This window comes from Melospiza melodia, chromosome 3 (genome assembly GCF_035770615.1).
Source record: "Melospiza melodia melodia isolate bMelMel2 chromosome 3, bMelMel2.pri, whole genome shotgun sequence".
NCBI lineage: Eukaryota > Metazoa > Chordata > Aves > Passeriformes > Passerellidae > Melospiza > Melospiza melodia.
The window spans coordinates 20,970,539-20,996,731 of record NC_086196.1 but is presented as its reverse complement, the minus strand read 5'-3'; positions in this window follow the sequence as shown (position 1 = coordinate 20,996,731).

Below are 26,193 nucleotides of genomic sequence, written 5' to 3'. Positions count from 1 at the left end.
ACACAGTGACACTGGGAAGATGCCATGTAATGGAAATATGTCATCAAAAGATGATGAATAAATGTAATTAAGTGCAGGAGTACACACCCGAGATCATGTAAATCTACAGACAGAGGCATCAGAGTGCTCAGGTTCAAATCTGCCCTTCTGCCTAGCCTCACCCTGTGCTATTTCCAATGTCAGAAGGATGATGAATGAAAAATTCCTAATGTGCTCGGAATGTAAATACAAAAAAGAGCTGCCTTTAGAGTGTAATGTTATTTCTTACCGTTAAGAGCCTGCATCTGCAATTCCCATCTTTTCAAAAGATTGGCTTGCTACTTAACTTTACCCACATGCATGAGACCTACTGAATAGTTCACACCTAAATATTTTGTCAGACGGCACCCAAGAGAAGGCTGGTCTTGGAGGGCAAGCAGAACTCCTCAGTACATCCCCACTCTGAGAGAGAAACCTCTATTCTTTACCCATTACAGAGTGTCTAAACCTAACAACGTGCCTCCCTCATCTGTGGTGCATCCATCCAGCTGACAAATGACAAAAATGTAAACAGACAACCCCTCTGCCACATGCAGCAGTGAGAGAGACCTGCAGTGCTCAATCAGCCCCTGTGTCCCTGGCCTCAGTAAAACTGTGCTTTGCAAAAGCCTTGCCACCATTTCTTCCAGTCTGGTTTTCTTTAGACCAGGCTAACTTTAGTCTTTCCAAGATGATGTTTGCTAATCTGAAATCAATAGAACACCCTTCTGAAGACTGATGGCAATTCTGCACCAGTGTCACCTTTGTAGTTTTTCCAAAGCATGAGAAAAATGAGCTGTCCACAACCCAAATATGGAGCAATGGAGACACATTTCAAGCATGAGCACAAGTTAGGATAAATAAAGCTAGTGGGATCTTTGTGTGTAAATCACAATTTTACTTCTGAGTTAGACAGAGGTGGAAGTTCTGCCAGGCTACTTCAGAACTGTCCTTTTCATTCAGGACCACCTGAAAAGGACAATCTCTTCTCCCAAGAATTAATTGATTCACTCATCCTTGTTTTCATTTGTCCAGGAAGCAAAACTGACACCAAGGTGACACAACAATACTTGTGGGGATATAGCCTGTGCTGTAAAAAGCTTATAATTGATTTGACACATATTAGGGGGATGGGAAAGGAATGTACACTTAGCACTTAAGGGACACAGATCAGATGAGGCAGGTGATAACATTGTAACATCCCTGTCACATCTGCAGCAATAAGCAGTGATGTCCAAATCAGGGTTATGGTTTCATTTTGTCATAAGCAAACAGACAGAGATATTAAAAAATTCCTCTGTAACACAGAAATCTCTGCAGTAGTAACAAGAAACACAGAAAAGAGAGCCCATGAACACTTCTGCTTGCATAAATGTTCACTTTTACAACTGAATAACACCAATAACTACACACTGGAGCCTGCACTCAGAATTTGTCTTCGCTATTTAGCTACTACTGTAGGCAAAACTCAATAAACCTCCGAAGCTTACCCTGAGGGTTAATTTGGGCAAATGACCATTCCCCATGTGCAGCTCCATTCCTAATTCAGAAGATAAAGACTTTATCAGTATGAACATGGATGAACTGGTCTAAGCTTAGACAACAGAGGCCATGGCACTGCCATCTTTTGAAAGTTCTGAGAGCAGTGGACATATCTCAGAGTGAGTTGCACTCATGAAACTCCTGGCCATGGGTCTGGCATTGCAGCAGAAAAGCAAAACATTTTCTTTTATTCTGTGTCCTCTCCATGTGCTAGGGGTTAACATTGGAGACTTTTACAATTGTAAAGCAAATGACAGTTTATTAAAGGAAGTATTTGGAGTATTAGAAGACCCAGAACCTTATGGCTGCCTTCCAGTACCTAAAGAGGACCCATAAGAAAGATGGAGAGAGACTTTTGGCAAGGGGAGATGGCTTTAAACTGAAAGAGAGCAGGTTTAGATTAGATATTAGGGAGAAATTCTTTACTGGAAGGGTGCTGAGACAGTGACACAGGTTTCCCAGAGAAGCTGTGGATGATCCATCCCTCGAAATGTTCAAGGCCAGGTTGGATGGGGCTTGGAACAACATAGGATAGTGGAAGGTATCCCTGCCCATGGCAAGGGGCTGGAAAGAGAAAGACTTTAAAGTCCATTCCAATCCAAACCATTCTGCGATTGATTCTATAAGTTCAACAAGAACATTCTTCATATCTTCAAACTTTCCCTTCTGCTGCCCATTCTCTCTGCAAGTTTCACTCAGTTTTATGGCAAAGTGACAATCCAAGTTAATAAAATATTCAAGCCAAGTGAAGGTGAGGAAGGTCATGTCTCCTCTGGTATCATTTGATGCTCTGTAAGACCCCTATATAGTTACCTCTTCTAGGGCCTGTTCATAATGAAATGTCCAGCCCTGACTCAACAGACCTGACACAAACCTTCCTGTGCATCCCTCACTGAGGTTGTTTAAGCCTCTGTCATGGTGCTTTCTTTGAATTCAGCTGGAATTAACTCAGGAGGTGACTGCTGCAGTTTGTTGTGCTGCAATAACATCATTAACTAGATGAATAATGAAGCCTAAGCAACTCTCACTTTTAACAAACAGTGAGTTACAAAGATATTTTGCACGATCTAGAAAGACAAGCATAGGATTGAGGAACCAGGAGTAACTGCATTAGCCATGAAGCAACTCAGGTGAGAGTTAGGAGCCTGACTTTTGCCTCACAATCACTTTTTTTAATCCATGATTTCAGTGGTAACAGGTTCACATCACAGTTACTTCACTAAGGCAGAGCTTTCAAAAGAGAAAGTCAATTTTGCTCGTGATAATTAAGTTTTCTGATAATCATTAGGCTTTCTGATTATAATTAAGTTTTCTGATTGTAATTAAGCCTTATGCATATATTTGTATAGGGAAATAAATATTTGCATAAACAAAGAAAGTGAAGTTGGTCGACACCTCATTGGTACTTAGTTGCTATGCCTTACAGGAGTCAGAAGAAATATTGCATTGCTGTGTTTACTTTGAAAACACCAGCTCATCTTTTCCATTTCTTTGCATGCCCTGGTGTCATTTACATGATTAAGTCACTCTTTAATAAATTTTTGATAAGCAACCACTATTACCTTGTGCTAAACTTTCTCCTCAGTAATGCAGATTTATGTATCCAGGGTGAATAAGAATGCTTGAAAACGGAGGTGTGCCCTCCAAAAAAGATATATTGCACTTTTACCCTGTAATTCAGGGATCAATACATTATTAACTAGTTTACTGCTGAAGATTTGTAGTATTCATTTATTTTTTATCAGGACTAGACAAATTTACAGTATCCCCCAGGTGCTAATTTTGCCCTACTCATAAAGAGAAAAAAGTGCCAACAAATAGAGTTTTTGCATGAGATTCTTTTTATTTCCTTTTAGACAATGAAAAATTTATTATAATCTTTAAATATTGTCTGCGAAGCTCACACAGATTGTGAGGATGTGAGTCTTCAGCTGCTTTCCACCATTGTGCCTAAACCACTGACGTGCCTGATCATGTGCGAGTGGCACGTGATGAGGGAGAACAATTTTTGATGTTCTTTCCTCAAAAAAAGGCTCAGGAGGTCCCTGAGCTTAAAGCAATGAGAATTCAGAGAATAGGCCCAAAAAGTTCCATTGTATGTTTTCCCTGTTGTTATCCTGTGGTGAAGGCCTAGCCCAGGGTAGGAATGGCCAGATCCCAGGATTTGCCTCCCCATTTACAGCAAGAATGGGACAACCACGTCCCTCCTCTGCAGCTGTTCAGCTTAAGCTATTTCTTATCTGAAAAGGGGCAGGACAAAAGTGTCACTGCTTGGGGCTGGGATGCTCACAGGGGAGCAAGCTGGAAAGATCAGCGAGGGCGAGGTGCTTCGCTGTTCTCTGCTTGCCTGAGATCCCTGGGAGCAGCAGAGCTGGGCTATGATTTACAGCTTTCCTGGAGAAATGACTCTTGGGTTCACAGGGTTGGTATTTTGAAAGATCTGGTGAGCCTGGCTGGCTGCCTGCTGTTTATCAGAGCTGTCAGAAGGATGTGGCTTTTGGAGGAAGGTGAGACTTGCTCCTGTGACACGGACACGTCGCAGGCAGCAGATGAGGCAGCTGCACTGTGAGATTTAAGAAAAGCAGATTCTTTCATCTCTGATGCTCTGCTCTAATTTGAAACCACAGAGAGAGTGGGTGTATTTTTAGTTTTCTATTCTTCCTTTGAGGTTTCTCCTTTCTTTTTTTTTCTGCTTCACTTTCATTGAAAATGCAATGCAAATAGGTCTGCAAATATGACAGAATTGTTTCATAATCATCACAAAATCCAGGTGCTTGTGCTGTTAGAAACTGGTGCAGCAAGATATGTCTGTGCCCTTTTGATTATATTTACCAAACCTCAGAAATTACCCATCTGAGAGATAAAGCCAAGGCATAAGATTTGAACGTACATCCTCCGAAAACTGATCTTAGAATATTTTGCTCAGCTTCCCAGTGCAAATCAAAATTCTTCTATTTAACTGACAATCACAATCAGATAACACAGAAAACTTTGCTTTATTCTAGCGCTTTCAAGAAATAAAACACTCAGAAATGCATCTGTGTATAATTTTCCTTTAGCAAGCTTCTGACACACCTGCTGCAATTAGGCCATTGCTAAAATTCAGGAACTTGAAGCAAAGTCTCTTGCCATCCAGCAAGTCTGAATGAAGCTTTTGTTCCAAGTTAAGGGATTATTTTTTCTGTCACCTGCTCCTGTAGGACCAGTGGAAAAGATAAACCTGTGCTCAAACAGCACATGAGAAAAGAAAAAATCTTTAAAATCTGTGCACAAAATCTTCAGAGCATTAATTTATAAAGGTGATCTGAGACCAGAAGTCACAGTGACTCAGCTAATGGGTGCCCATAAATTCAAATTCCAAAGTTCTTATTTTCACCCTTTTATGCCATTCAGGTATTCATAAGCCTTAACCAAATGAAGTCTGGCACTGTCATCCCTGTGAAATCTGCAGCATACTGGGGGCCATAGTCAAGGCCCTCTGAAAGATGTTTATCCCTCTGATAGATAAACAGAAATCCAGTGTGCACATAATACAGGGGACAAGAAGGATTTTGGAGTGGTCCTGCTTGAGATGCCAACACCAGTGGAAGGATAACACTGCCCAGGATGGCAGGCTGTGCCAGGGTGGAGGTGCCAGCTCTGAAGCCAGGGCAGCCTGCATTAACCTGGGGACCTGGTTCTGCACTCAGCTGCTGGACTGATCTTACAAGGGCACTTCCCTCTCTGGGTTTTCATCTTGTGATTCATCTGCAGCCCCTTGGCTCAGGTGAGCATCTTTCCCTTTTCAGAGCACAGTGGGCATCTTCAACACTTCTAAATCCTCTGCTGTTTTTGTCTCATGCAGTACAATTTCCACACTTTTATCTGCTGTTGTTAGTATAGACAATTTCTCCATCAATATGAATAAACTCTCTTAAATTGTGTTCTTCAAACCCCACTGCAGAAAACATTGTTCTAGAACAAAAGGGGTTAGAGAAGAAAAAAAAGGATGCAAATCTTTCTGACCAACATGAGTCAGGATGGATGCTCCCCTTATCCCAATCTCACAAAACTGGGGGGAAAATCATTCCAGAGACCTCTGTGACAGTGTTTTCTGCAATGAGGTGGCTGGATAACACTCATGTGTCCATGCCCCTTTTTGCTCAGTCTGGGCTGTGAGCCTGGTGGTAGGTGGGCACAGAGCTCACACTGTGACCAGGAAAAGCCAGAAGCAGGACAGCTGCTGGTGGCCAAAGCTGCAGCTCATCCATCCTTCCTCAGGCACAGTATGTGCACAAGCTCCTGCTCTCTGAAGAGTTCTCTGGTTTGGCTTGGAGCCACCCCTGGTGTCCGGGCTGAGTGTCCTGTGAGCGACAGGAGTGTCCTTGCAAAGATGCACTTCACTGGCAATGACAGATGGTATCAAAGCAGTACCTGTCCCAACCAACACCTTTCACTTTTCCTTTCCCTTTGTGGGCTGTCTTCACCTGAGGGAATGTTGCAACGAGGACATTTTGTTTGCACTGCTGCCTCCTGATCTGTAGCAGAAAGTGTTTGCTCCCTTCCAGGCTCACCAGGCACAGCTTGGAGCTGGGAGCAGCCTTCAGTGCATAAACAAACCTGCAAGTGCAAATGGAGGGCAGGCAGAAGCCACTGTGTTTACATCCTAAATGCACCATTTAGCAAATTCCCACTAGACCGTGGTGTGGAAGGGTGATTATGGACAGGGCTGGGGAGTGATGTCCCTCAGACTCCAACAGGGATCCAGCAAAGGGGTTACAATTAATGTTTGGCCACTGACTCACTGCCAACCTGCTGAAACTGGGTGATTATGTCTGATTATGTAGAGTTTGAGGGTTTTATTAATCTTCAGTATGAATGCTCACTGAATCCAATCCCAGCTTCTAAAAAAAGGAATATTAAAAATGTCTGATAAAAAGATACTGTTTTCAAAGCACAAGTCCAAGAATTGGAAGGAATCTGCACTTGCCCTTTCCTTCAAAAAGTGTGTGAGGTGCTGAAGGTTCAGGGACATTTGGAAATGTGACCATCAGTTCCATTCATCTCTTGGAAGAGATCAGGCAAAAAGAATGAAGCGTCTGTTTCCAAGAAGCTGTAATGCACAAGGTGCTTGGTGCTTGGGAATCAGAGGGAACTTTAACATGATTCTTCACATGCATTCCATGAAGAGCAGCACGCCAGGAGTACGGGCAACTATGGATGCAAATCTAGCAATTTTTAGCTAAGAAGCAATGATTTCCTTTTGAAGGGAAATTGAGAACTTATTTCAAACTTACATCTTTATTTCTGAACAGTCATTGAATTATATCTGAAAACTCAAAATTCACTTTGCCTGAAGTTAGCAGCAAAGGCTGCTACAGTGGATCTCATGACAGGCAGGGATTTGATGCCATCTAAAATACCCAGCACTCTTCACAGGGAACCCTGTGAAAGATTTTTACATTAATCAGGCCAGTTGGATTCAAAGCTTGACAGATTAGAAAACAAACTTGCATGGAATGTACCTCAAGTAATAATTCTTTTCCTGCTTTGCTAAACAAAACAACAAGGCAGAAACAGAATATTTTAGATCACAGTGGGACAGGCTTAACACTTTTTTTGTTATTTAGTTTCAGACTTTTGAACAAGAGAAAATGATTTAGTATCTCAAGCAACGAATTGATCCTCTTTCCTTATCAAAATGTATTATGTGCCTGTCACTAAAGGGTGTTTTCCATCCACAGTGAGTGGAGACTCTGTCAATATACTCTTCTCAGTATGTATCTATATTTTTAACCACTTTTTCAGAAAGTGAAAGGAAATCTTGAGCTCTCAGGGACAGTGGGGAATCCAAAGGCTCACTGAATTCTTTAAATTCAATGCATATTACTAAGGAGTCTGCAGAACTCCCATGTTTTGAAGCTCATGGTGCAAACACCATGGGTCTTCCCAAATCCATGTATCCAGATTAAACTTGAAAGGAATGTATAATCTTAAAAAATACATAATGAAAACACTTCTTCCAGTCATAGATCCTGGGAGGATATGGGACCTTAGGATCTCAGTTTATGGAGCATTTTAGCTAGGAACTGATGCTCCTTAGCAAATTGTTTCCTTCAACAGCTAAAGGACATTATAATTTATTAGATTCCTGTGAGGGAATGGCAGGGGAGCATTTTGCAATGATTCAGCAGTGAAAAATTAACTCTGATTATATTGCTGTTTTAGTGACAATCCCAGGGTTGTCAAAACCACTTTTGATTCCTCTGACACGAAGTGACACCAGCTACTCATTATGTAAGATTCACATCCAAACCCTGAACCTAAAATTGAATGAGGACTTATAAATAATGTATCAATAAGGTAAATTATGCAAGAAATCATTCCAGAAAGTGTCTGAACTTATCAACAAATTAGGTAACAAGGAGGTCTTTTTTCTACTAACTTAAATAAGCAAATTGAAATGGGATTTCTTCAGGAGCCTCCTCAGCACTTTCTTGGGAGTTACATGGGGTTTCTGAGCAATTTCTTTAAAGCCAGGATTTGCAAAGCCTGCCACCATTGACCCACCCAGCAAATCCTTTTTTTTTTAATTCGTCATGCAATGCACTTTAATGTGTTTTTTTTCTTTGATATTGTGGGGGAATCACTGTTTGTTCCCTTCTTCCCTTCTGCCTGAGGGGACTGCGCAGGAGAGGTGGGAGCATCTCTAGAGCACCACAGTGTGACCAGGCACAGGGCTGGGGGTTTGAGCATCAGCCATGTGCTCTGAGGTGGTGACAGTGTGAAGGCTGCAGTGCCCTTCTGGCTTTGAGGGTCATTACTTGACCTTCACACAGGATCTCATCCCTAAGAGCCTTTTTAGAGAGATTTAAGCATCTTGCAGGTTCATCACCTTATCTCCCTTTTGCATTTGGAGAGAATTATTTCTGCTGCCCCTTATTAGAGGAGAAATGAGGTTCCCATCAGTGCAAACCATTCTGCACAGTGAGCTTGGACTCCTTTGCAAGGTAGACAGCTTAAAATACTCAGTAAAGATTATTTCCAGGTCTCAATTAATATATTTAGTTTAAACACTCAAATTACTTCTGTTAAACAAATACAGCTACTGTTGTAACAATCCCAAAGGGAGGTTGGAAGTTCAGGTGTGTTTCTCCTTAGTCTACTGACAGAAATAGCTGTACTGTTGACTCTGAAAGGCACATCTCCCAAATTAGCAGTAGGTACCCAAATCCCTCTGCAGCTCAGTGGAGTAACACTCCACATGCTGTAGATCCCAGGGATTTGAGTGAAGGATGCTGTGCAATATCAGGAGGGAGCAGTGCCTCCTCTTCTGACTGCTCTTCCCAGGGGAATCCAAGTTCCACATCTTCCCAGCCTCCCCTGGGTCAGTCTGCTAGGAAGGCTTTAAGAGAAAAGAGTGAATTTATTTTATTAGAAAACAAAGTAATACAATATTTATTATTATTATTGTTGTTGTTGTTGTTAATATATTTAGGGTAAGATGAGCAAATTCACCTCGTTTCCTACAACTTGTAAACAAATGATTCTCTCTTCCATCCCAGATATCTATTTAGGATGAGAAAAAGTCATCCACTGGAATTACATATTTCTCTGTGCCGACTCTGCAAATAATCCAATGTGAGTGGCTCAGATTTGGACAGTGGAATTTTAGGTGAAGAAAACAGGTGAGATGAACCCACTTCAAGAGGACAGAAAAATTGTTCCTGTGATAAGCAACTGACTAATGATGATGATAAAAATCGAATTTTGGTCCAACATCTGATTTCAATGGTAGCCTTTTCCTTATTATACAAGGAGAAAGGTGTTGTCAGAGGTTTTGCATTATAAATGTGTGGCTGAGCTGTTGGTCACACATAACCATATTTCTTTCATGACATGCAATGCTCTCAGCTTCCCACACTGACATTTTTGAAGCTACTGGAATAATGGATGGCAACAGGGGGAACATTTGTGCTAAATGGCCTGTAGTAATTGTGGCACTGAATTGAGCTAATAATCATCACACTGTGCTGCAGTGTCTTGGAAGAACATCTTCCCAGCTTATCTAATGGTATAAAAACGAGATTCTTGGGCTTCATGAAGGCAGATTTCTCTTCATCTGTGAATTGTATTTGGGTGGGATTGATGTCCTGATTCACTGTTTCCATCTCATCTCTGTCAGCTTGCTGCTGGTCCAGGGAGCAATGAAGCACAACCAAAGTCCATCCCCTTCTAGACAAGCATCTGCATTGTTACAGAGGTAATGTCAAACCTAATGTAAATTCCAAATCTCTTCTCAAACTTACTTCAAGCAATATAAGCCTGACAATTTTGGTAAAGCCACACCCAATCCATGATAGCAGAAACAAGCAGAGAAACAGACATGATACATAAAGAATCTGGTTTTCACCTGTGTTATAAATTTCATTTAATTTAGCTGTAAATCCATGGTGTTTCACAAGACTGAACATTGTCTTATTTTCTTAGACCTCAACAGAGGGGGTTCGATAGCATGGTCCAGAATTATTCTTTGTAAAATTTCTTCATTGGGATTTTCCAGATTTTCTCTGCAGCAGCCATTTAAAAAGTGCTGGGTTCATTGACTGAACTGCAATGTGTTTGTTCATAAAAACATTGCACTTCTTCGTAAAAATGCACTGTTTGTTTTAGTGAGAGAGGGTTGCCCTTATAAACAAATTCACGTCTGATGGGGATTTCTTTTGTGTAAGAAAATTTGGGACCAAGAAATTAAAATAGATTCCAGTGTAGGAACTCCACAGTTCTGAAAAACAGTTTAGTCTGCAATGGAAAAACTGCCAGACTGACAACAAAGTGCTTTTTAATTACAGAAAATTTAAATGGAAATGGTAATTGTTTTCCTAATTCAAAAGCCTCATTTAGCCTTGGTCTAAGAAGAAGTGAAGACCCAGTCTTCAGCTCAGCTTCCTTTTTTCACTGTGTGCAGAGAGCAGATGCAGAGATCTGAGACAATTCTAATGGCTTAAGAGCAGAACAAATCCACAGGGAGATGATTCCTCCATATTTTCACCTCAGTGTATAAATATGATAGTATTTAGCTTTCTCATTAAAAAATGAGAAAGCTCCTTTTGTCATTATTTCCTCTTTTCGCTACTACAAGAAAAACAGATATCTTTCTCCTGAAAGCAAACAAATTAAGTTATTGGAGCTGTATTTTCGAACCCTAAGTCCAACATATTCAGCTCCCATGGGAGTTAGTTGTCCACCATAAATATTAATTGGTTAAAACAAGTGTAAGCAGCTGAAATAAAAGCATTATGTAATTGTCTCTCTGATTCTGTTGTTGATGTCAGTAAAACCAACTCTTCACACATATCTGCATTTTTAAATAAAGTTCATATGACTGTGAGAAATTACAAAATTAAAGGTATTTCTCAGGGAAAAAAATACTCTTAAAAGAGGTTAAATGACAAAAAAAACCTCACAAATAAAAAAAAGTCTTAAAACAGTTTAACTGACAAAAAAAAATAATCCCACACCATTTCTTATGTTTCTTTATGTTTCGCAATCAAAACAAAAATGCCTTTCCAGGGTTTCAGTTATTTCCTGAGCTTGATATCTGGGCAGAGGGAATGGAAGCATTTGTTCCAGCTGAACAGCAGGAAACAAGCTGAATTTATCAGCAAAGGAGGAGCATGAATTTAGCTCCACATTAAGTTTGCTTTCCTTGATGTCAAGGAGCTACATGGTTTATTGCCAGACCATGCCAGTTGGCCTCCAGGCCAGAGAGGGTCCTCACTTATTAATAGCAGAAAAATGTGATTCTATTTCCTGAGAACTGTTGGTTTGGTTTTTTTTTTTCTTCCCTCCACATGAGGCACCTCTGTGTGATTTCTCCTCATGTTTCCACCATGGGCAAGGATCACAGCAGGCATCAGCTGCCTCCTCCCACTACCACAGACTGGTTCTGTAACCCTCTTGTGTCCAGGAACAAAGCTGCTGGTTGTTTTATCTTGCTGCCTTTTTTTTTTTTTTTTTTTTTTTTTTTTTTTTTTTTTTTGTGTGTGTGTGTGTTTGTGTGGTGCATGTACGTGTGTGTTTGGTTTTGGTTTGGTTTGGTTTATGATGAAAGAGCACAGAGGTGGGTGTAAAGGGCAAAGGATCTGTCTCCAAACCTCTGCTCTATATCAGATTATGCTCCCTTAAGAAATAAAAGTTGAAAGATACAAAAGAAGAAGAAAGAGGGACAAGGTAGCATCACTACAATCCCAAAACAAACAATGGCCCGTGTCACAAGAACTTACAGGTGTAGCTCTGCCACTAAATGAAGCAGGAGACAAAACAGCTGACCTTGCCCCCTAGCACATTTCATAGCTCTGTGCTCCCTGAGGGGGCTTGAAGATACATTTATTGTTATTTGCTGTGCATATTCCAGCTCAAAACCTGTGAGGGCTGTTGCACCCCATGGGGCTGTTGTTTTGGTAGCAGGAAAATCAGGGCAGGTGTTTTGAGTTGCGGCACTGGTTTGAGGATATGTGAGGGGCATTCAAGGAGAAAAAGCTTCCAGGGACAGCTTTGGAGGATGGTATAAGAAGGCGGGACCCAAACCCAGTCTGATGTTGAACATACAGCCCAACACACATTTAATTCCCTGAGGTATGATTTACCCTTTTACTATACTTTGTCTGGATGGAATAAAGCTATCCTAGGCATATACCAGCAGTTATGCAGCATGAAAAATCAGTGGTACTTGGCCCTAGCTCATACCTTGGCATGATTTTCTAAGCAGTGTAGTTGTATCCACAGAGAAGCAAAAAGATCTGAAACAGGAGGCCCCATGCGAGAGCACAAAGGAAAACAGTTTGGACATGGGTGGAACAAGACACCGTTTAAGCAGTGAACTCCACCTGGGTGAGAAGATTAACATGTGGTCCTCCTCATATCCTGAAAATAAGGTAGACTCAAAACATGCAAGAGAAGAAAAGGAGTTGTGTGACACACAAAAGAGAAGCATTGGGTGAGATGAAAACCATGGCATAATGGAAGCCAAGGAGAGCAAAACATTTTGACCAAAGAGTGAGTATATTTAGGAAGAAAACAAAAAAAAAAAGGGAGAAACTGAGAACAGAAATCAGAATTTCTATTCCAAATCGCCCATTTTCCTAATATTGTCTAAAGTAGCAATGTGTTTACTTTTTATTCCCTCCTCTCTGCCTGACATATTCATCTGTCACACAATCTTCCTTTCCATCCCCTTTGGTCAGGAAATTGAAGAAGTCATTGATGCGCAGACCTCTCTCTTTCTGTGAGTAGAAGAGTGTAAAACAGCTCTTATTCAGCACTATGCTTTCTCTTCCAGATCCTCTGCTCAAGGATTTCTTTAGTGCATGAGGCAGTTAGCACAGGGTGAAGTAACTGCACAGGAGGAATGTTCCATATTTACAGAGTTACAGATGCACCTGGTAAATTCCCCATCTGGTCCAGTAATATTGTTCAGTACCTTTTTTTTCCCTATTCTTCCAGTAACTGAGAAATCAAATTGTCAATAAGCTGAATTTCCTGTATTTTAGATGCTGTACATCAATCCATTGAAAATTACAAGCTGAGGATGTAGAGAGGAGGCAGATGCCACAGTAAGGCATTTGTCAAATGATGCACCTGCTTTCTGGCACACTGTCAAACCCAGAGGGTGCAACAGCAAACAATCTGAACAATAACTTCCTTCCCCCACATTATATGTGTGCTTGTGCTGAGAAAGATCCTAAGTGCTGCATTAGCAGGAGAAAAGTCTGTTAGAAAAAGGTAGACATGGGACAGTAGAGGCCACAAATGGTTTGGACAAGGGTCTTATGACTGTGAGTGGTCACATCCTCCCTTCCCAAAGGCTGCCCCTAACCTCAGGGTGCAGGAAACCAAGAAAATACAAGTATTTCAAAGGTGGGTGTCAAGAGGATGGTTACAGACCGTTTTCAGTTATGCCCAGCAAGAGGAGGAGGAGCAGTGGCCATAACCTGAAACACAAGAAGGTCCACCTCAACATGAGGAAGAACTTCTTTACATGGAGGGTGGCAGAGCACTGGAACATGCCCAGGGAAGGTCTGGGGGCATTCCAAACCTCCCTGGGCACCTTCCTGTGCCAGCTGCTCCAGGTGACCCTGCCTTGGCAGGGGAGCTCGACTGGATGATCTCTTTCTAACCCAATAATTCTGTGATTCTGTGATCATGGTGCACAACTTCTTCCATGCCTGATTTTATACCTAAAGAAGTTGCAATCCACAAACTCACCTCAGCCACTTCTCAACATCCAAAGCAGATGTTTGCTGTCCCCAGTGACCTGCAGACTTGCCATGGGAGAGGATCCAAATCTGTTACAGGCGGTAGCAATTGTTTGAGCAAGGGAATCTCTGCATACTTCACTCACCCAAATGTTGGAAGGGCATTGTCCAAATTAATCTTAAACATTGCTTCTTAAAATGCTTGAGGCATTGACTGCCTCTCCAAAAATGCTGTTCCAGTGTTCAACCACCCTCTTGGTGAAGAATGCTTCCTAATATCCCATGCAAACTTCCCCTGGAACAGCTTTGAGCCATTCCTGCACATTCTATCACATCCTATCCCTGCATCCCTGGGAGAAACCATGAAGGAGGTGACTCACACCGGAGCCACTGGGGTAAAAGTACTACTGGAGTGGATGGAAGGTTTGTTACAGGACATGTCCAGGGAAAACCAGTGTCTTCTGATGCTTGAGAAGGCACAAATGTGCCAACAACTATTTCACTAAAATGTAGCTCTTGTTCAAGGCCTAAAATCAATGAAGGGATTTTCACAGAGCTGTCCATAGGGCTTTTAGCGCATGCTGTGTTTGAGATAATTACACCATTTTGAAAGACTGTACACAACAGGAAAGTGTATTTCTTTTGAAACTCCTCAAACTCAGCAGAAACTGTGTGGATAGATGGAGCCAAAACACAGAGTTATCTTTCATTCACGAAATCATCAATAGAGCTGACACTTCATCACAATCTCTGAGAGTCTGTGAAAATTGCTGTACATGTGCAAAAGTGACTAAGTACTTACAGTCCAGCTGGCTCCTGCACAAGAATACAGAAACCTGCAAGCTCTCAGGTACCTTTCAACATCTCCAAGAAATGGTCAAATATCTATTTTATAGGCCTTAAGGAAAAACAAAGGGCAGGGATATGACAGGTTCATCACCAAGGCAGTCACATTAACTACAAGGTAGTTTTCCCCTTTTATTTTCATTTTTTACATGTACAATGTTTGACTTGCAATAAAAGACTGACCAGAAGTATGAGAACACATTTCATTCACAAAAAATAAAATCTTATTTTTTCTTTCTTCATCTAGTCCCTCCAAGGAAAACAAAACAAACAAACCAGAACACACAGAAAGAAAGAGTCTTGAGACCAGGATATTCACTTGGGAACTAGACAATCCCAATACAGGTCCTAACTGGGAGATTTTAGAGGGTGGATTTGAACCAGGTTGTCATGTGGCCAATGCTCAGCCACTGACAAGGTACAGTTGTCAATCACTAAGCAAATAAATATCTTCCTGTCTTGAAGTGGAGCAACTACAACCAGGCAAATTACTTGCTTAAGCAAGTATCTGCCCCTGTTCAATTTCCTGCTGCAAATGAGGTAGAATCCATACCATCATCACCTCCTGACCAGGGACATGTTTCCTCATCTGCTGAAGCATTTCTGATCCCATCTCCCAAAGCAGACAGAGCAGAGGATCTCACTGTGCAGTGCCCTGTGAGCTGGCTCCATCCACAGCTGTCCCACCCATGTCCTGGGGAGCCCAGAGAGCAATGGCAGACACTTCATCTGTGGCAATTAGGGCTTGTGGATGTGTCTGGTCTGCTCTGCATCAGCTGCTCCTCAGGATGATGCACATGGAGCAGATGGAAGCAAGGGCAGCTTGGGGCAAAGCTGGAGCAAAGGAGCCAATTCAATCAATCCCTCCCTGGTCAGGCTTCCTCTCACTCTACACATTGGTTACACCAGTGGCTGGGCTGCCACTCAGTCCTGCCTGTTGGCTGTTAAAGCTTTATCCCTCTGTCCATGTTTGAGACATACACATTATCCCTCTTTTTACAAGGCTTCTGCAGGAGATCCTGACTCATTGAATCTATTCAAGCATTCACCACCCCTTGAGCTGACCGTGAGAATTTTAGCAGAAGTTTAAGCTCTGCACCAAAGCCAGAAACAGCAAGGTCTCCACCAAGCTATGGTGTGAATATCACTGCCTACATGCACAGCAGCCAGGACATGATCTCTCTGTGTTGCTAAATTCTTAATTAAACCCTAGGGAAAAGACAAATTGCTCCATATCTCCATCTCTACCACCAGTGGTTACCCTAGAGGGCAACAATCTCGAGCACCATGGAGGGGAGAGCTGCCCACAGTCACACAGAATTCCTAAACAACTCCTCAAGTTCATCTTCTTCTCCTGGAATTGGACTTCCTGATGGTTCAAGCCAGGACTGGTTCTCTGTGACTTTAGGAGCTCAATGAATCCTAATAATTAGGGGGAAAGTAAGGGAATGTCTTTATCAGGAACTAAAATACTCTGTGCAAGGAAAATATATCTGATATGTAGAGAGCTTTCCAGTATCACTGATGAAGGACTAATCAAATCCAATAGATGTATCTCAGCCCTCGGGAATTTCAAAATGCAAACACGAGTGTATTTTTATAGCTGAGGAAATCAAGAGAGGTTAACATGGGTATGTGATGAACTTTCTCCTTGTCAGAGTTCTGAAGCTGGGTTCAATTCTGGAATGTCAACTCACAGCAAACACAGCATATCTTGGGTTTATGGTCATTTATTCTTGATAATCTTCCAGTCTTTTATGTCTTACTTAAAAGCTATGCTCTATTTCACCCATAACCTACTGGATTCAGCACAGGAATTCCTAATGAAATTCTACAGTTTGTGTTGCCAAGCTGGATGAACATAAAATACTTTTATGGCCTTAAATTATTTGTGGGGAAATTAGTGTAAATCTGAATAGGTTAAAGTCACCGGAATTCTATGGATTTACAACAGCTGAGAACATGCCCCGTTTTTTCTTCAGTGGTTTGAACCAGGATGACAAAACTGGTATAAGCAGACAGTGAGCTTGTCCATTTGTATCTTGGGAGACAACTAAGAAGCAACCCTTTCTGATCCAGATGGTAATTCAGCCCATTTTAGAAGCAGAGGTTTTTTTCTCTCTCACTTTGATTCGGAATTTGTCAGTCCTTGTGGGGAGGACAAGGCTGGGAGGCAGGTGCATAGAAAACCACATTAAATTATGCACAGCAGAAAATCTGCAAAATGTACTTCAAAAGCTGGAAACTCACCATGTGTGACCGACAATTGCAGAGAGGCAGGATCCTAATTTCCAGATTAACTATTTCATCAATTAAAGCTGCATTTGAAATCCTTTCTCATTTGTCTGCCAATCTGTGACTGCTGCTGATACAAAGCCATCACCATAATAGAAACCAAAGTGCATATTTGATGCCATATGCATATGGAAACCTACATTTTTTTCCAAGCACAGTAGTTCCAGCTAATTAGTTTTATAATGTATTTGCATTAGTTTGTAGAATTCCATGGTTCCTATTAAATAGAGACAGGTAATCGAATGAGAAAATTAAGCAAGTCCTGCTGCATGCTGAGTGTTCATGAAATTGAGAGGGCAAGATTTATGGTTAAGATAATGTGGTAGCTGCTTTCACAAGAACAAAACACCTCCAACTGATCCACTCAGTTCTCAACACATTTTGCAAATGTAATTCAGCCCCCCCAAACCCTTTATGAGTCCCATTCCCTCCTAAGAGTGCCTGCCAGATCCCTTAGATCCAAGCTTTGTTGTTGCTGTGCTAAGCTCTGGTATATTTTGCTTAAATCCAAGCTTAAATTTCAGAGACTCTAATGAGAAGCTGTGAGCTGAGGAAGCCCAGTGGCATCTCCTTTGCTATGAGAAGATGATTTATGGCTGTTTTATTACCAAAAACCAGGTCTGTAAGTGGAACTGAAAGCCAATGGCACATTCACTCCCAGAAAATACATCCAGCCCTGCTTTGCCCACTGCATCCAAATTCAATTACTTTACAATTTTTGCATGTATTTAGACTAATGCACTGAATTCATACCTAGAATTGCACCAACCCCCTCAGGACCAAGCACTTCTGCCCCTCAGCCTGGCTACAGGCTGAGGGATGGAGCCAGGCCTTGCCTTGCTCCAGGGACATCTGCAGTTTTTCCTTCCCAAAACAGTGAAAGCAGCCCAGGTAGTTGTGGGAACAGGCACCAGGAATATTTCTCTGTCTGCTCTGGGGTGCCCTGACCCCCAGGGGAGCACTGACTTTGACCCTCATTCATGGAGAAAGTTGCCTAGACTTCAAGATAGACTAGAATCCACAAAAGTGTGAAATGGATTATAGAGAGTAGTGTAGGTGTATCACTTGCTGAGAAATTTAGGTTTTGGGATTTGTGGATATGTTGTGGATGGAAGCAAGATGGAGGGCACAAAGTGTTATCCTGGGTTTCTTCTTCATGCTTCTTCTTCCTTCTTCTTCATGGGTTTGGGTGGCATTTTGTAATTGGGCAGAAAAGTCCACATTGCTGGCTCTTTGGGATCAGTTACTGAGTTAAAAGGGAAAATAATCTAGATGTCAGTTCTTAATTGGATAGTTTAGTCTTAAAAAACCTTGTAACAAGATATTGTTGGCCATTTTGTGCCTTCTAATGAAAAGCTGCCCAACTCACAGTAGTGAGACTGTTCTACTGATAAGAAATAATAAACACTTGAGTCCAAACATGAATTACTGTCTCAAGTGCCTTCAATCCAGACCCAGAGAAATAGATAACTGGTACCCCCACATGTAGTCAGGGTTAGGTAAGACTTCCAATATTCATGTGCAATCAGTTTATGACCCATTTGTGCCTCCCAGCAGGCACAGATGTATAAATCCCAGCTGCCCCCCAATGCAGGCACCATCCAGCAGAAAGCTCAGCTCTGACAGTAAATTCTGAGAGGCCTTACAAGCACTGACAGACCAGGCAAGGCTTTAAGCCAGGCTTTGGAGCCAGATCAGGGCTGATCCCCATCCGTTCCCAGCCTCCCAGCCAGAGGAGGTGAGAAGCATCTCCCAGGGGACAGGGTTCCACCAGGGATCTGCAGACAAAGCCCGAGATGGTGGCAGCACCAAGGGTGAGCTGCAGCCAGCTTCTGCTGGGAGCTGAGCATCGTCCTGGGCACTGAGCCCCCTCCCACTCACCTCCTGTTTGCCAGGGCTGAACTGGTTCCTTGTGAAGTGCTCCTTCTGCCACTTCATTAAGGCCCATTTTCAGAAATTATTGCTTCATTCTAAAGTCATCTTCTCTATCTGCACTTGTATATGTCCCCTTTTAAGATTAATAGATTTAACTTTTTGATTTTTAACTTGTTTTGAACCTTCTGCATATCCTGAACTCCCAAAGTAGAGGCCCCATGTCTTCTAAATTAATATTACATTATCTACCGTTTTAAAAGATACATGCTCCTTGGCTGAGAGCTAGCAGCACTGAAACTCTCTCTTTTTTTTAAAGTTAATAAAAAGCATCCTGTCTGGAATACTTATTTCAGAGCTATATATCTAAGAAATTGTTTGCAGTTCCAACACAGTGAAGTTTGTTAAGGCTTGGCAGGGGTGGGGGAAGAGTGGAGTTGAATTATTGGCAGGACATCTGTGAGAACTGAGTCCAAAAAAGCACCAGGCACTCTCATAAATCTAACCATTTTATATGGTACTTTTTGGAATTGTTATTGTCATTATTGTGGTGGGCAGAGTATTGGGTACATGGTCTTTTTAAATTCTAGAACAAAGTTAAATGAGTTGCTCCTTTATGAGTAAGTAAATCACATACCATCCTACTTGAGTCACTTGAAAACCCACAGGTTCCTGCTGAGATTAGGCCCTTATTGTATAGACAAGAGATAAAACCCATTCTTAGGAATTTATGATCTGCATGCACAAAATGTTAAAGGCTATCAACAGTGAAACTAGTCCCACTCTTCATATAGAAAACTATGGCAGAGGGAGCTGAGGGGCTCTGATTTTAATTCGCTCCCTCACAAGTTCATCCCTGTTTTTAACATACAATTCCATGTGGCCTCTTCAGGAGTCACCCAGGGTGCTCATAGGAGGGTTTGGGGATAATTCTGTCGTGGTTGTTATGGAAATGCAGCTGCTGCACCTCTCCATGCCCCAGCTGAGCTGGCAGTGCTGGTAAACACCAGCTGCAGGTGGGACCTGTCAGGATTCACTCACTGCAGTCCAGAAATATACTGACAGCATCTCTGGATAGGAAGTGTGGAAGCAAACACTGCCCTCTGGTAGTCACATTTCTTTATTCATTCACCCGGCCAGGCTGATTTGCCCTTTCTTTTTTTCATTAACTCACCACCTGCTTCAGAGAGAGTCCAAGGTCAGCCTCAGCTTGTCAAGTGCCTGATTTCTGAAGTTAATTTGCTACTTAATGTGGGATCCATAACTTTAGAAACAGTAGAGTTCTCTAAACATCGTCTAGTCATGAAAGCTCTCTTCAAAGTCAGTAAAGAGACGTGGGCATCACTACCAAATGAAACATATGAGCTGTTTCTCACCTCATCTACTTTGCAATCAGACAAAACTTTCTCTAAAATCACCAGTTTCCCTCCTGTTGCTTTTGACAGGCATTTGGTCAGACAGAGATATCTATAATTATGCAAAAAAATTCCACCTGCAAAACTTGTGAAGAATATGCTCTAAGCCTTTCAAGACATCCAGTTGACACCTAAATATACCAAAATACATTTTTAAATCCAGGTTCTCAGTGCCTGAAGGATCCCCTCTGACCCCCTCTGGTCTCAGTTGAGAGAATGCATTTCAGATCTGCACAGGCAGGAGGAGTGAGCTGAGGTTAATGGTGATGTTCAATAAAACAGAGTGAGTCCTGCCCTTGGGTCACAACAACCCCTGCAGTGCCACAGGCTGGGGCAGAGTGGCTGGAAAGCGGAGAAGGACCTGGGGGTGCTGGGGAGAGCAGCTGAACATGGCCCAGGTGGCCAAGAAGGCCAAAGGCACCTGGGCTGTACCAGCCCTGGTGTGGCAGCAGGGCCAGGGCAGTGACTGTCCCCTGTGCTGGGCACAGCTGAGGCCACCTTGAGGACTGGGCCCACTTCTGGGCCCTCAGTTCAGGAAGGACGTTGAGGGGCTGGAGCGTGTCCAGGGAAGGGAACGGAGCTGGGGAAGGCTCTGGAGCACATGACCTATGAAGAGCCTCTGAGGGAGCTGGGATTTGTTTAGCCTGGAGAAAAGGAGGCTCACGAGAGACCTTATCACTGTTTACTCCCTGAAAGGAGGATGGAGCCAGGTGGGTATTGGGCACTTTTCCCAGGTAAAAGTCACAGGACAAGAGTACATGGCCTCAAGCTGTGCCAGGGAAGATTCAAGAGGGACATCAGGAAGAATTTGTTCACAGAATGAGTGGCTAAGCATTTGGAACATGCTGCCCATGGAGGAGGTGCAATCACCATCCCTGGGACTACTCAAGAAACAGGTGGGTCTGGTCACCTGATTTGTTCAGCCCAGAGGAGACTGAGAGGAGACCTCATTGTGGTTTTCAGCATCCTCAGAAAGCAGGCACTGATCTCTTCTCTCTGGTGACCAGTGTCAGGACTGAAGGCAATGGCTTGAGCTGAGACAGGGCAGGTTCAGGTTGGACTGAGGAAAAAGTTTTTCCCCCAGAGAGTGTTTGTGCACTGGAACAGGCTCCCCAGGGAAGGGGTCACAGTCCATTTGAGTCCAATGAGTGTTTGGATGATGTTCTCAGTCACTTGGTGGGGTTCTTGGGGTGTCCTGTGGGAGGCCAGGAGCTGGATTTAATGAACTTGATGGGTCCTTTCCCACTCAGTGTATTCTATGGGTCTATGATTCTGTGATATTCTATGACAAATCCAGCTTCCTCTACAGCTTTTTTCCTAGTCATAGGGGAGGGCTCCTGGGTCATTCACAGCTTTAAAAACACGCAGCTTTAAAGCTGGCTTTGAACCCATCTGAGACCCCCCCTGAGCCTGAGCTGAAAGCAGACCTGGAGAGCAGCAGGGTCTCCCATTTGTCTACTGGAGATGACACATCCAACCTATCTGTGATCACACTTATCAGTCAAGGAAAAAGCTCCAGCAAGCCTCCTTCTCTCCATATTGCCTTATTTGTTCATGTTTCTCCCATACTTTGGAGGCAAGTAAAAGGAATTTTGCAGAGTCTGCCCAGGGGCTGAGTGGCTGAAGGTTTCATGGGACTGAAAACCCCAGCCAATAAAAGCATCTATGAGGAGCTTGCTGACAAGGTAAGAGGCAGTCAGCTGCTCTGCATCCCTGAACCAGGCAGGAAAAAATCCTCTTTGCATTTTTTATGCCTAATTTATGGAGCAACCTTCTGCACTGCTTCTCTGGAAGTCAGTGATACATCCATGATATCACTGGGTCAGCAAAACCTGTTATGAAAGTGAACTACTGCCTTTCTTTCAAAAGCTGGTTCAGCTGCTTTTCCAATTTATTCCAGATGTCAGGAGCAAGTTATGATGGAGCAATAACCTCAAGAGCACCAGTCTCCACATACATTATATAGGAAGCAGGGGTTCAAAACAAGCTGGAAAGGACAATTATGATCCTCAGATAAAACACTAAAAGCCCATCAACAATTAGTAAAGGTTCTTACCCATTAGTAAGGGTTAGAATACTATTCCTAGACTAAAATCCCAGAGGGATAAATTAATAAGAAGTGCAGGACTTAATAAGAGAAGCATGACATTATACTGCCTTTTAGATGTAATTATTGAACCCATTTGCATAATTTGCCTGGGATTATAGAATGGATTGGTCTGGAAGGGACCTTAATGATCATCTTCTTCCAACTCCCCTGCTATGGGCAGGGACACCTTCCACTAAACCAGGTTGCTCCAAGTCCCATCCAACCTGGCCTTGGAAAATTTCAGGAATGGGGGCATCCACAGCTTCTCTGGGCAACCTGTGCCTCACCACCCTCACAGTGAAGAATTTCTTCCTAATATCTAATTGGAATCTTCCTCTCTCAGTTTAAAGCCATTCCATCTTCTATCACTCCATGCCCTTGTAAACAGTCCTGCTCCTGCTCTCTTTTTATAAGCTCCCTTCACTGGAAGTCTACTAAACAATCTTCTTGGAGCCTTCTCCAGGCTGAACAAGCCCAAGTCTCTCAGCCTTTCCTCACAGGAGAGCTGCTCCACCCTTTTAATCATCTTCCTGTTTCTCCTCAGAGAAATTACCAGCCCATAAACAGATTATTTTGTTGTAGGATTAGGAGAATATTGAGGCCTCAAGAAAATGGAAACTCAATCACCAGTTTGGAGTAAAGGAGTAGAACCTTTTATTTTCATAGTACTGCCCTTTTCTCTTAGCAGTACTAAGTTCCCATAGCAAGGGCAGCATGTGTGCAAGGTGACCAATTGCCTCCTTCCCTCCTGCTCAGAAAATCACACATGTGAGCACCCAAAGGAGTTAAGAAGCAGGAAACTCAGATCCTTCCAAAGCTCCATGCAGAAATATCCATCTACCCCATTTGTAATGCCACAGGAGTTCACATGCCTGCTGGATAGCGCAAGCAAATCAAATCCTGCAATTTGAGGCAAGTCCACAGGAAAGGCTGCAAAATAAATTAGAAATACTCAAAACACAAAACAAGGTTTAGCCATGCAGAGTTTGAATCCATTTATTTCAGCCTGCTGAGAACAAGAGCAAATTATCTTCCCTGAGATAGCTCATCCAAGGCTGTGGTACAGGCTTCTCCACTGCAAGCTCAGGTAACTGTGCTACCTGAGCTCATGGATGGGAAGAAAAGTAAAAGCTGCTGCCAATCCCTGCTCCCAGGGGGTTCACAATTTTCTCAGTCTTAGGAGTTTTACTCCTCAGCATCTTATCTGGTCTAATCAAGCAGCTGGTGCCCTTTCCTCCCACTGAAAGAAGCTGACATGGCTTTAGTGCTGGCAGCTGCGCCCAACCTCATCTCAGGGATGGGCAATGTGAATGCCAATAGGTTCTACTTGGTAGAGCCATGTCCCATCAGTATTCAGAAAATAAAACCTCCAGAAACACAAAACTCTAGTTCTTAACTTCCCAGCAACTCTTTATAGAGTACAGTTGCTTGCAGCAGTCACCCAGGTTTCCTTTGGAAATATGTTTTGACAGAGGGAAGTGTCAGTCCATGAGAATGTTTCCTTGGAATGATCAAAGGGTCTAGGTGAGAGAGACAGAAAAACAGTGATGCTTTCTGAGCACTTTAGAGATCATTATATAACACTAAAATATTATAGAAACCTTGTAGCATGTGAATGTAATAATTGAAAATTGTAGTAAAATTGTCATAATATACTCTAATGCAAGGGAAATACATAATCTATGTGATTATGCAAATACTCACCACAGAGAGTTCTGTTTTTTTTCTCACTGCCATGTTTCACACTTTCTTAACAGGAGAGGTAAGCAGAGAAATCACCTTGGTACAGGGTGATTGGGGTCACAGCTTGTACCTGCTTATCCAGGGCTAATCTGTCCTTCAGTGTAAGCCCTGGGAGCCTTGCAGCCATGAGAGGGAAGAATTCATCTTCCTTACACCCCAATATCAACGCTGCCACTAATCTCCAGTGCCTCAGCAATAAAATAAGGATCAGACTGATTTCTCCTCATGCTTTGTTTGCCTGCATAGTTTAGATTGGAAGATTTTCTGGGTGATGGCTGCTTTACTTTAAGCATCTAGAAATGTAGGGTTGTGGTCTCAGCAGGAAGTTCTCAGTTAACAGTAGCGCCAAAAAAAAAAAAAATCACAATAAACCAGAAGGAAGAAATAAGATAAATTTTGGGATGTACAACAATACTTCTAATACAGAAAATTTGATTGAAAACAAACTTGGTTTCTACACAGAACTGAAAAACAAAGTGTTAGGCTTGGAAACATTAAGAAAATATCTTTGAAGAACTTTCATTTTGTGATCTTTTATTTAAAATTGTGCAATCTTTTAGAAGCAGTAATATACACACAAAGCAGTAGTTCTCCTGTAATAAAATTTAAAACTCTTCATCTCATTCTACAGCAGGAAGGAAAGAAATAATGCAGATATTGTAATTATGATGGATTTTGGAAATAAAATTATTAATTCACTTGTTAAAAGATATTTAAGAACTTTTTACTCTTTTTGCAAATAGTCATGAAGAGCAATTCTAACAAATAGAGACACTTTTAACTTTTATCAATTCATTTTAAAATTGAAGTCACAGTATGATTTTCACTACAAAAAAATTAAATACATTCATTTCAAATAGCTTTCCCAGGGTCAAGGGAAAGCTTCAGAAATATCAGCACAAAGAAAACAAAAACAGTAATAAAAATGAATCAACTGACTCAAAGAAATTATTGGCAACAGCTTACCCAAAAGGGTAAGACATGGTTCTTTTTTGATTGAATATATTGGGCAGCACTGGAGATAGGAGTCACAGTCATCAGGCCAGGCAACAAAAACAACAATATTAACAGATAACTCATATTTATGTCAATTCACTCTGTGCCTCAAGAAAAGTCTAATATGATTCTCCTCTCTGCAGTTCAGTGTTGACATCAGAACTTGGATGGAGGACTTCAAAAGGCAGAGAAAACACCTGACTTCCAGAAACAAAGTACTCTCAACTTTCATATTACAGCAGGCATTGGAGCAGGTTTGAGGGAGATGTCAAATCAAAGGACTCAGCCTGAAACAAAAAAAAGTTACACAAGTCTTTCCTCCTCAGTAAAACAGCCACTCAAAGCTTGTCTGAATGGAAACAACTTTTGATCTTTGTTATTTGACTGGATTTGGGCTGGTAGATTTTATGCAGAGTACTGTACCTCAGATCTGCAGTCCTACTTTAGGAAGCAGGGAATATTTCTGGGCTAATGGGGGCGCATATAATACTTAGTGTGGAAAATATCTACATATAACAATTATGGGAGGGCCCACTTCTTCCTGATGGAGAAGTTCACATGAGCCATTAAGCAACACATTGATTTCATGTTAGCAGAGAGTTCTCATTTTCAGTATTGCTGTAGGTTTTGGAACAGAGAATTGCTAAGAGATAGAAAGCACAGGAGGATTATTATAAGGTGCTTTTGACTCAGACTTCTGACAGGAATGGTTTTCAGCATAAGACATTGCATATATTTCTTCACATTGATTTCACTTGTCTGCCTCTGCTTTATTAATTCTAAGATATATTGTGCATATAAACCATATGTTTTAAATTAACTCCCTTGTTTGTAATTGCTGCATACAGATTCATTAAGGACATTAAAAATATATATTAACCAACGCCTGTGTGGTTCTCTTAGTTGACAATTTTCAAAATGTTAGTGGGCTATAAACTCTCCCATTGCAGAAATTGTATTTTCTGAAAGATTTCCTGTGGGACACTTTTGCCTGATGAAGGCAATAAATAAGATAAGTAATAAAAGGAAAATAGTAGTGAAGAGGAAAATGCATGTGAGTAGAAGAACTGCACTAATGGGCTCCACGCTGAACTGCCAACACCCAGCAGAGGTTGCAGGTTCAGTTCTGGCTTGCAGGTAC